This window comes from Zingiber officinale, chromosome 6B, assembly GCF_018446385.1.
Source record: "Zingiber officinale cultivar Zhangliang chromosome 6B, Zo_v1.1, whole genome shotgun sequence".
NCBI lineage: Eukaryota > Viridiplantae > Streptophyta > Magnoliopsida > Zingiberales > Zingiberaceae > Zingiber > Zingiber officinale.
In genome coordinates, this window is record NC_055996.1 from 119,530,742 (window position 1) to 119,542,059 (window position 11,318).

The 11,318-nt window shown below is 37.1% G+C and overlaps 1 pseudogene; it reads left to right on the top strand.

Annotated features, from left to right (window-relative positions):
- The first annotated feature begins 5,823 nt into the window (after positions 1-5,823).
- LOC121993525 lies at positions 5,824-5,965 on the top strand (annotated as a pseudogene).
- Positions 5,966-11,318: the final 5,353 nt, after the last annotated feature.

Genomic DNA, 11,318 nt, shown 5'->3' on the forward strand with positions numbered 1-11,318 from the left:
TCAACGGTCGAATGACGACCTTAAACCCATGTCTGTTAGCATTAGCCCTAGTACCAATTATGAGATGATTGTAAAGGACACATTATTGTATCATATATCATTATTAATAAAACGTAAAGTTGGTTATTATATTTATTTCAGTTCAGTGCCAATTGAATAAGTATAATAATATCCTTGGGTAGTAGGTTTTTATCTACAATATATTAATTGGTTGAATTGATAGTGAGATATTGTAGAGAACACTACTCTTAACTATTCCTAGTCGAGCATTAATATACAAGAACAATATTAATGCGTTGAGACTAGTATGTAGGTCAACGGATGACTTGATCTTACAAGTCATGGATATGAGATATCATGTTGACACATGAGTATATATTAGAGATTATCTACTAAATGACCCACCATGAGAATGTTTCATAGATCGTTATATGAGTATCATAAACATTCTCATGTGACTATTGGTATGAATAGTCCTTTGACCTGAAGTCACTACGGTTCCTTACATAAGGAGTTGTGTACTTTGGTATCGGCAAACGCCACCTGTAACAAGGTGGACAATAAAGTCGATCATTGGGTATGCAATGAATTATGCAGAGGGATGTGAGTGATGTAGATGGGATTTATCCCTTCCATATGATGGAAGCGATATCTGTGGGCCGACCCCTTGATTAGTAGGACACAAGAAAACATGGTCATGCGCAAATGAGTCAATATGAGAAATTGAGTTTATTTGATTGAGTGTGTCTACTTAGAGATCAAGAAACACAAAGGTTGATAAGAGGATGACACGGTCTATGCCTCATTGATCAATCTAGATATCAAGGATAGAGAGACCAAGTCATACAAGATAATAGCCACAGACAAGTTAGGTCAGATCTTGACCTTCTCGTCACTTGGGTAGTAATGATGCCTTGTTAGATGCCACTCATTACTTATGTATCGAAATATTGATTTGGGTACATTGCCAACGTTTTGAGAACCTATTGGGTCACACACAAAGAACAAGTAGATTAGAGATGGGTTCATATGATGAATCATTGGATTAAGTCTAATCCGAATTGGATTTATTGAGTTAGACTCAATTGGATCTAATTGTTGGATTAAGTCCAATTCATAATAGACTCAAGGAGTCAATTCGAATTAATGAAATAGTGATTCATTGAATTTGAATTACATGAGATCAATTGAGTAAAACTCGATTGAATTAGACTTGAGTTAGACTCGAGTGGATTAGACTTGAGTTAGACTCAAGTGAGGAGACTTGAGTTAGACTCAAGTGAAGATTAATGGAAATAATCATTGAATTTCGAAATTCAATGATTATTTATCCCATTCAATTTTTGAAATTGAAATGAGGAGTTACACTCATTCAAAATGAAGAGTTACAAGTTTGGTCCTTAATGGAGTGTAAATGCTCATTAAGGCCATTAATGCTAATTAAGTGTTTCATTGAATGAAAATACTTAAGATTTTTGCTCTTCATTTTGGGATTATTATTCATTCTTCTTGCTCCTCTCCTCCTTGGCCGAAATCCACCTTCAAGATTGTTAGCACAACCTTTCTCCTTTGGTGAGTTTGTGAGACAAACAAACGCTTGTTCGTGTGGATACCGTAGAGGCGCGAACGCGAGATCGTGTTGTCATCCGAGCTGTTGGGAGTCCATGAGCACGCTACAAAGGTATAATATCATGCTCTTTAGATCAAACTTAGTATATGTAAGAAATTTTCTTTTCCCTTCGCATGGATCTTCTGGAGGAAATAGGTTTTTCCGCTGCGCGTTTGCGTGTTCAGCAACCTATTTCCTTACAATGTCTATGTCATTAAATGGTCGAGCGGCGACCATAAATCCGGAACTGATCGACCAGCTAAGAAAATAGATAGCTCGTTGCCGATCAGAAGAGCACGAGGCCACACTTTAGGGAATAAGCAACTCAGTTTCGATCGAGTTTGCGCGACAAACACGTGAACTAAATGCAAGCCGAAAACTAAAAATGTCGAATGATGAGAAGGGATATAAGGGTTCACCGGATGAGCGAGCATTCATTGATACTTCAAAAAATTACAAAAGCAAAAAACTCACACAAACATGCTCACTCCAAAAAATCCAAAACATCGTCGGGCAGCGACTCGGTCGGCTTATCCCAACTGATGACCTTACTTGTCAGAGTGGAGGGAAGGTATTCACCTTCCTTCAGTTGAGTGAGCGTCTCGTTCAAAGCAAGGTCGAACAGACGAAGTGCCCGATCAGCGACTTTGTCATTAAAAGCATCCGAGCGAATGTAGGTTTGCTTCATGAGATCAAACCTGCTCGACTCAGCTTCCTGATAAGTTTCTAAGGCCGCTTGAGAGGCCTTCAACTCTTCCTTCAACTTGGCCAGCTCTTCATCTTTGGCGTCGATCTAGATCTTCGCTGTGGTCTGCTCGGCCGATCGTCCATCCCGCTCAGCCTTCAAAGTGGCCTCAACCTCCTTTAGGTTTTGGGCCAACACCCAGGACTCCTTATTTTTGATCTCCAAGTCATCGATGGCCCTAAGCTTCTTGGTGTTGGCCAAATTGAGCTTGGACTTGAAGGAGTTGACCTGTTTATCAAGACGAGCCAATTGTACAGCCTGATTGGCGCCTTTGCTCTTCTCTGCCTCTAGTTGCTCGGAGCTCTTTCTTAGATCGACCCTTAATTGAGCCATCTCAGCACTCATTTGCTCCAGCTGTGCCTGAGAAGTTGTTGCCTGGCCGCTCGAGACGCGCAGTTTTGGCTTCTTGTTCTAAAAAGGTGAGTCGTTGGCACATGGCCAGACTTTCTACCTAATACTACAAGTAAAACAATTTTTAGGCCCGAGCGACAATCAATAGGAACATGCAAGTAAAGAGCTCACCCCAGTGGATATCTGGGTATGACTGTCGGCAAGCGCCCCTGGAGGCATGATCGTCGTATAGGCTCGAGGGTTGGCCCATATCTGTGCTAGCAGTCCCTGGATAATTATCTGGTGCTTCGAGGCTCAGGAATCAACACTGTTAGAATAGCGCTACTAATCCATAGGAAGATGGATGACCATCGTTATGTGGTGTTGGACACTTGGAGCGGACGGGGTTGAGGTTGCTCTGCTAGCTGACTGAGAAGTTGATGCCAGCCGGATGCGAGACTTCTGAGTCTTCGGTGGTGGAGGCGGTATGAAAGCGATTGGTGGTGCACAGATTGTTCCTTGTGGCAGCTCGGACAAAGACGACGTCCGATCGGATGAAAGCGAAGTATGTGGGGCAATCGTCACTTGCTCGGGAGTAGGTGTGGAGTTTCTCCCCGCTCGGATGAAAGACGTGGGCTGGTCCTGGTTGAAGTCTGTGTAGCTGAGGTAGTAGATCGGGTGGCTAGTTCGGGCGGTTAAAAGCCGAAGGAAGACCGATTTGATAATCGGAGGGAATTTCAAAGGCAGCTCTCAAACTCTCAGCATTGCCTCCGTCGAACCTGGATTCGATGGACATGTATCAGAGCCCAGGGATGGAAATAGGAGGTTGAGAGGAGCTTACCATTGAAAATAAATGACGACAAGAAACAACGAAGAAGTTCGATTGAAAGGATGCTAAGAACAATGAACAGAGCTGGTTGAAGGGTATAGAAAGCTTACTAGAGAGATCGCTATGACCGCCAGAAAAGAAGAAGAACATAGTGTCGCCGAAAAGTTCAAAGACGGAGACGCAGAGTGAGGGAGACGAAAAACACAGAGTGAGGAAGACGACGACGCACGTGAGGTTTATAAACCTCGCGTCTGATTGACCTTAGCCATCTGATCCAAAGCTATGGAAACCTAGAAGCAGATCCCATCGTTGATTTTGAAAAGGTGCACACCTCGTTACAAGGGAATATCCTCTTGTCACGTCGAGCGTGCGGTGGCAGTGAGAGACACATGTCCTTCGGTCACCAGGTAGCATTTAATGAGCTTAATTAAAAAGGTATAGTCGCATGTTTGGCCATAATCATCAGGGATTTGCACGGTCTTCAAAAAATTTAGATGACGTCAATCACGATCGAGCTCGCCCGAGGGCGTGTAGGGAAAAAGAAAAACATGTGCCAAGTGTTGTTGCGCATCGTCCTGATCGGCGCAAAGAATGAGTCACAGGGATGAACCTGGCAATGATAGAATGAAGCTAAAGTGGCGTGGGCTTGTAGGCCGATTAGCGATTAAAGACCAAGCACAGGCCAATCGGCATATGGGCTGATGGACCTCGAAATCGCCGAAGACACATCTTCTTTTCCAGTCAGTCAGAGTTGCAACCTCCTTTGACTAGACTTGAAGGGGAGACTTGTGATGCGATGATAAAGAGGAGCCTACCTGGCACGAGTCAATTGCGACGGTGTAGGTCAATGTCAAGACGGTTAATGCCAGGCCTTAAGTAAGGCTCGGCCGCATGCGAGTGGGAAGCGATTCATCGTTCAGTCGGAGGGATCATTGTCCGGTCGGTCACTTGAGTAAATCAGTGTCTGGTCACCCGGTCGATAGGATAGCAAGCTGAGCGGGCTAAGACCTTGAGCTGAGCGAGCCACTCGTCCGACTCGAGGTATGGTGTTGGCATTGTACATATAATGAACTGATAAAATAATAAAAGAGGAAAATATAGATAATTAATAAGGGAAAGAGAAAACAAATGAGAACACTCCATCTATCATTAAATGAGAAGAAACCAAGATAAAGATGTCTTCCGTCGGTAATTAATATCATTAAACAGAAGAAGATGGAGGGTCACTGAGAAAGGTATAAAAGAGTATGCCGGTATGAAGAAAGGGAAGTTGAATCTATGTCTCTAGTACTTTCACTTTTTTTTTCTTCTTCTATTCCTAACTTGAGCGTTGGAGGGTCAACGTCAGGGACTCCTTCCCTAATTTTGGTTTTGTTTTACAGAAAGGAGCAAGATCTTCATCCAGTTAGCGGAGCTGTCAACTTTTCGACTTTATAACTTCACGCATTCAGACAGAATCAATTAGTATTACTACTTTTAAATATAAATTTTAAACTAAAAAAAATATTTTAAAAAATCATAACAACTTCATTTTTTCGGTGTTAAAAAATTATCCTACAAAAATTTTAAAAAGCATATGTATTTTGTTAGGTGGACGACTAAATTTTGTTATATCCATATTTATGAAGACTAGTATTACTACTTTTAAATATAAATTTTAAACTAAAAAAACTATTTAAAAAAAATCATAACAACTTCATTTTTCGATGTTAAAAAAAATTATCCTACAAAAATTTTAAAAAGTAAATCACCGTAGTTATGATTTTGTCAGACATATCATTCATTTTATAAACATAATTATTCTTAAAATATCATCACACACTCACTCACTCACTCTCTCTCTTTTATATATATATAATCCAATTTTTTTGATTTATTATTATTATTTTTATTATTGCTGCTACTACTATCACTTAATACTATAATCTAACTGTTAAACCCTAAAAATAAAATCTTATTAGCACAAGTTCAAAAGCTTAAAAAAATAAAAAAGAAACACCGTAAGCACCTCCCGTGAGAGCCGCTCACCTGCATGCCCAAATTGGCCGCTCAGGATAGTCAACCACCATATCAAATCTATATATCGAATATGGACCTTTTACTAAGTAATTTTGGTGAAGCCTAAAATTAAATTACATTAATATCCTTTTTTTTCATACTGAAAATAAATTTAAGACTTATTAGTAATTTTTTCTAATTATTTTTTATATAAAAAATATACAAGTTCTCTTTAGTCTCACATCTTAGAATTGATAATACCGTGAGCGAAGAAGGTTCTATAAATATCTTAGGCCAACGATGTTAGAAAGAATATCTTTCTCGGTCTTTTAGCTAAGATCAAATAAGTTTATGTTATTATTAGTTTAATATCTGATATAAAAATAAAATTAATTTTTTATGAGAGAGTGTCAGTTATGGTAGTATACTGTTGGGGTTCTCGAGCGCCTCCCTTATATATATATATATATATATTACAGTTGCTTGCTGTTGGGGTTATATTCATTTTAGTTTTAATTTTTACTAAGGTGCTTGGATCAAAGTAATTTTAGGTGCTCACGGGGTATAGGTATAGTATTTAGGATGCGTATTTTTTTTTAATTTGTTTTAAGCTTTAGGATTTAGGTTTAGGGTGTTTAGTGTCTAGGATATAGTATCTAGGGTGAGTAATTTTTTTTAGGATTTAGATATTACAATCTGAGATAAAATATTTAGGTCGGTAGGATTTAAGGAATTTAAGATTTAAAAAAAAAATCAAAAAAGCAAAAATTATGCTAAACTAAAGCTCGAGGTGCCTAGATCAATTCTAGACGCCTCGAGCATCTATAGGGCACAAACAAGGATACACCGTCGCGCAGGAGATCAATAATATATATATTTTTATTTTTAGATAGTATTTTTTTTATTTTTTTAAAACAATAAGTAAAATAGTAAAAATAGTACAGTAGTGAAATAACAATAATAGTAAGCAAAATAAAGTAACAATAGTAAAAAGTAATAGAACAATACGGTAAATTTTTAAGTTTTTTACTTTTTTTTTATGAGTCCAAATTAGTGGTTTGTTTTACTTTGAAGAAAGACTTGGTCAGATCGGAGAATACTCTGTTATTCTTATCTCTTGCCTTTCTTGTTTGTTTTTCCCAAGAACCTCACCTGTTCCGGGCCTCATCGTTGAACCGTTGCCCCAACTTATGTGTAAGACTTAGGGTAGGAAAGCCTTATTACTTAGCCTGCACAGGTCTTATAAGTTATTTTTTTCGATTATTCCTAATACAATTACTGTTCATTGATTGGTTACTAAGAAAAGGACTAAGGAAGAGAAACAAGAAAATATAGACAGAATATCAGAGTATAGTCCTTCCTAACCAAGTCGCGGAGTTTTTAGTTCATCATAAAAACAAACACGACTTTGTATTTAATAGAGAATTTTTACAAGAAGATGGAATTTTACAAATAAAAACTTAGAGCAAATTTTACAAAGGTTTACATATTACACATTTTTACAAGGAGCTTATAAAGAAAACTGAGCACACTTGAGAACTTGCTCAGAAGGAACACTTGCATTGGAGATTGGAGAGGATGGGAGATGCCCTTAAGTTGAGAGGGTGGTGGCTTTTTATAGGCATAAGAGAAGGAGATTGCTTAGGGAGGAAGGAAAGAAATCATGCATACTAGAAGGAGGGGGGGGGGGGGGGTCTGTCCATAGAGCATTAAGGAGAGACGCGGTGAGAGAGAGGAGAGGGGTCTGGATAGAAAGTATGTACGAGAGATAGGTGGTAGTCGAAAAATGTCATGGTTGATGTTTTGGCTATAGTATTTTTTGTGGGGGTGTTGTTGTGGTGGAGAAAACGTCATGACTGGGGTTTAGGGGAGGTTTAGTGGAGTTAATATTGGAATGATGTTTAGTGAAGTTTCTATTGTAATAGAGGTGAGTTATTGTGTAATTTGTTAGGATGATTTAGGATTCCATCATGTCATCCAAATTATTTTCGCTTGTGAAATCTAAAGAAAGAGTCTAAGAGCTACCAGCTAGATCTGGATTCATGCTTTTGTATAGAACTGCTCTGTATGCTCTAGTGGAGAGAGCTGAACTAGCTAGTCTCTTGTTGTAGAACCTTTCAGTTTCCACTGATAATGTTGGAATAAGGTTATATGTTGTGTCTTAAAAGAGAAAGGAAAAAAAATCTTATGCCCATATCTTGGGCAAATAGATTTTTTCAGTATATGTTTCTCCTACCAATAGGTAATTGTCAAGGTCTGTCAAGTGGTCTCAAGATCAATTGGTTCCTTGCACTGAAGCTTGCCAGTGTTTTAGTTGATCACCAAAAGTAGGAGGAGCTTCCCAATCAAGTTCTGGATCAGAAGGTAATCTTCAATTTCAGTTTGATATCCTCCAGCTTCATTTATATCGATTTTGACCAGATGTTTAGCTTGTTCTATTTTAAGATCAATCCATTTAGGAGAAGAACTGTTAAAAGTATAGACTATGAAAGTTTCTTCTCCTTCTAGGGAAAGAGAAATAATAGTTCCATGTTTCTTAGGAAAATCCTTAACAGAGTCTGGGTCATGTATCCAGACTTTATAGAGAAGTCCGTAGTCCATTAAAGTGAAAGGAGTGATTAACTTTCCTTTATATAAGATTTCTGTATACTTTTTATAATCTAGATTAACTTTGTAGAAAGAGTATAGAAGTTGACACAGACATTCATATCTAGCAGAATCTTCACAGGTTAGGCTAAACTTTTGGCATTGAGTTTTGGGCTAAATTCTGCTTCATAAATAATAGTTATCCCGAGAGGGGGATTTTTATGGAAAGCATTCAAAGCTTCACATAGTTCAATGAAAGTTTGTAATGTCGACCTCTTTTCTAGATTTCTGATGTAAGAATTAGTGTCATCTGGTATAGTGTTAGGAAGACTCAATAAATGAGCTTCTGAAGTTCTTTAGGATGATGTTATAATAGCTTATTCCTTTAATTGAGCCAATGTTAAATAAGTAGGCCATGGGCCTCTTCGATAATTTGTTTATATGTTTGAGGGGGAATCAAAAAATAATGAGTTTGTAAAATAGTTGGGCTTGTAACCAAAGTTGTTATCTTTAATAAGGTACCAATAAAAAAATTAGGACCAAGTTGGGTCCTGACGACATTGAAAGTCTCTTCAAGAGAATAGTACCCTTTAAAGAAGGGATGTTCTAAACCTTGTATTGTCATATTTGTTTCTTCCCAAGTAGCATAAACACTAGCTTGTGTTCCAGAGAAAACCACATAGCAATAAAATTTCTTGCCAGCTGATTTCTATATGGTTGTCAAAAAATAATTGATAAAGCATTAATAACTGTAATCTCATGTCCAGAACTATCAAGAATAGTTAGAATGTGCCAAATGTTATCAATAAGGCAATGTTGAATGTGATTTAAGTTGTCTCTAAATGTAGAATATAACTGATCTTCATATTGTATAAACTGTTGTATTTCTTGGTTTCCAAACCTTAGTGTCTTAGTAGCAAAATTACGTAGATCCATAGTCTAGAAAAGAAAAAAAAATAGTATAATAAACAAGATAATGTATCTGCTACAGAATTGTTAATTCCTTTGATGTGTTCCCAGTGGATGCGTAAACCTTTATTGATAATAGTATTTGTAAATTTAATTCATCTTTTATGTCCTAAACCTTTTCATAAGCCTTTTATTTGTTGACTATATTTTACAATAGCTTCACATTTAGTTTTGAGAGCAATTTCTTATTTATTACATATAAATAGTCTAAATGCTTCTAGGTAGTAGATAACAGCAAATATTTCGTAATCCAGAGAAGTAAGGTGTCCCTTTTCTTGGTATTTCCGAGAGGCATAACGACATAAGATTTCAGAGTTTTTAGGTTCACACTTAGAAGTTTTGTGGAATAAAATACCATTCCATCCATATTCGTAGTCGTCTAACTTAATAACTAAATAATCTGAATCTAATGGTAAAGCCAACATTGGATTTCTTTAACTAGTTGTTTTATTTGTCGAACAAGACTACACCTTGTTGATTACAGTGTTTTTTTCCTGTTAAGGAAGTTTTATTTTACAAAGGGCTACTAATTTTTCCAATGTCTTTTAAATAAGGGCGTGCATAATTAAGAAGGCCAAAAAAAGAGCGTAGAGTTTTAGTATCTTTCATTTTATCAAGAAAATTGAGAAGCTTGGTTGAAATATGTGGTTGAAGTGCTATTGTTCCCTGACCAATTTCAGTACCAAGGAAAGATATGTGGGTAGTTGCTAATTATATTTTTTTTGCGAGAAATAATAAGACTATGGGTTTCAAAAAGATTAAAAATTATGTGTAGATAAGCATAATGTTCTTGCTTAGTTTTAGAAAAGATTAAGACATCATCAATGTAAAAAAATAAATTATAAACTCAGTTAACCTCATTGACTACACTTAGGGGGTGATTAGCCCGATCCCACGAAAATTTTCCACCGACCACCCAGATAAATCAGGAAGCGCTCGTAGTGGGTAACCAGAAGCTCAACATCCTTTGGTTGTACACCCCATTTGGAAGAAAAAATTCCTACAAATAAGTCATAGCTAGGGATCAAACCTAGTGAACATGGATACATTTCTAAAATTATCATCCATTTTTCTTTGAAATATTTGAGGGGACACCTTTAGACCAAATGACATGGCGAGCCATTCAAAATATCCTTTTGGGCATGAAAAATTGTCTATTCAATAGACATAGGGTGCATTTTTACGTGCCAAAATTCTAATTTCATGTCAAACTTAGAGTACTATTTAGAGTTCTAAATTTTATTCAAGAGTTGACCCTTGTTAGGAATTTTTTAACCGTCTTCTTGACAATTATCATTAAGTCTTTTGTAATTAAATAACATCCTTGATTGGCCCTATTTTTATTCTTCTCCCTTATTAACTATAGAAGCTGGACTTCTGTGTCTAAATGTTAATCTTTAGATGACTCGTATAGTTAGTAGTTAGTTTATATGTGATACGAGTTATAATGAGTGAGTTTAGGAGATGACATGGATATTAAAATCGGGGGGGTGTGGCAGTCAAGGTTAGGATAGGGTGATGTTTGTCACCTAGTTCTATTGATTACCCCGTATCAAAATTCGGGAAGTGTGCCCGAGCGTTTCCTAAGTAAGATGCTTGGATGGGACCGACCGGATATAAACCTGATTGAATATAAGACTTCCTGTGTGCGCTCAACCGGGCAAAGCCTGGGCAAACTTAAGGGTACTCAGCCTTATAAAACTCTTAGCATATGACCGATCGGGTGAAAGCCAAGCAAACATAAGGCTGCCTGTATGCATAAGATTTGGGGGTGAATATTGCTCATTTCAAAAACTTTTTTTTTCTAAGAACAAAAAAGATATAGATATATAGTAAAAAAATAAAATGAAATAAGAAAGACTCAGTCAATTTACTTAGTTGTAGTGACTACTACTCTAAGGCCCATAATTCCTTGGACAATTTCTGAATAGACAATACACTATAGTTTCTCCTTTTTGAAAAACTTTCGGAGAAAGAGGAAATCTTGTTACAGTGTTGGAGGATAGTAACAACTTTTACTATACGTCTATTGAAATTAAATGCAAATACAATGTTATCGACAATGGGAAGATGCAAAACTTTGACATTGGTTGTCGGAATGATTCATCTTGTCAACAACACTTTCTTTCATGAAAAGAAGAGCAGGAGAAGGAGGTGGATTAAGAAATAATTGAATTGAACTTGTCTGGTCTTGGGCTTCTTTTATAAACTTTTGTTCGATCGATCAAACCTTTTCCGATCGGCCAATCATT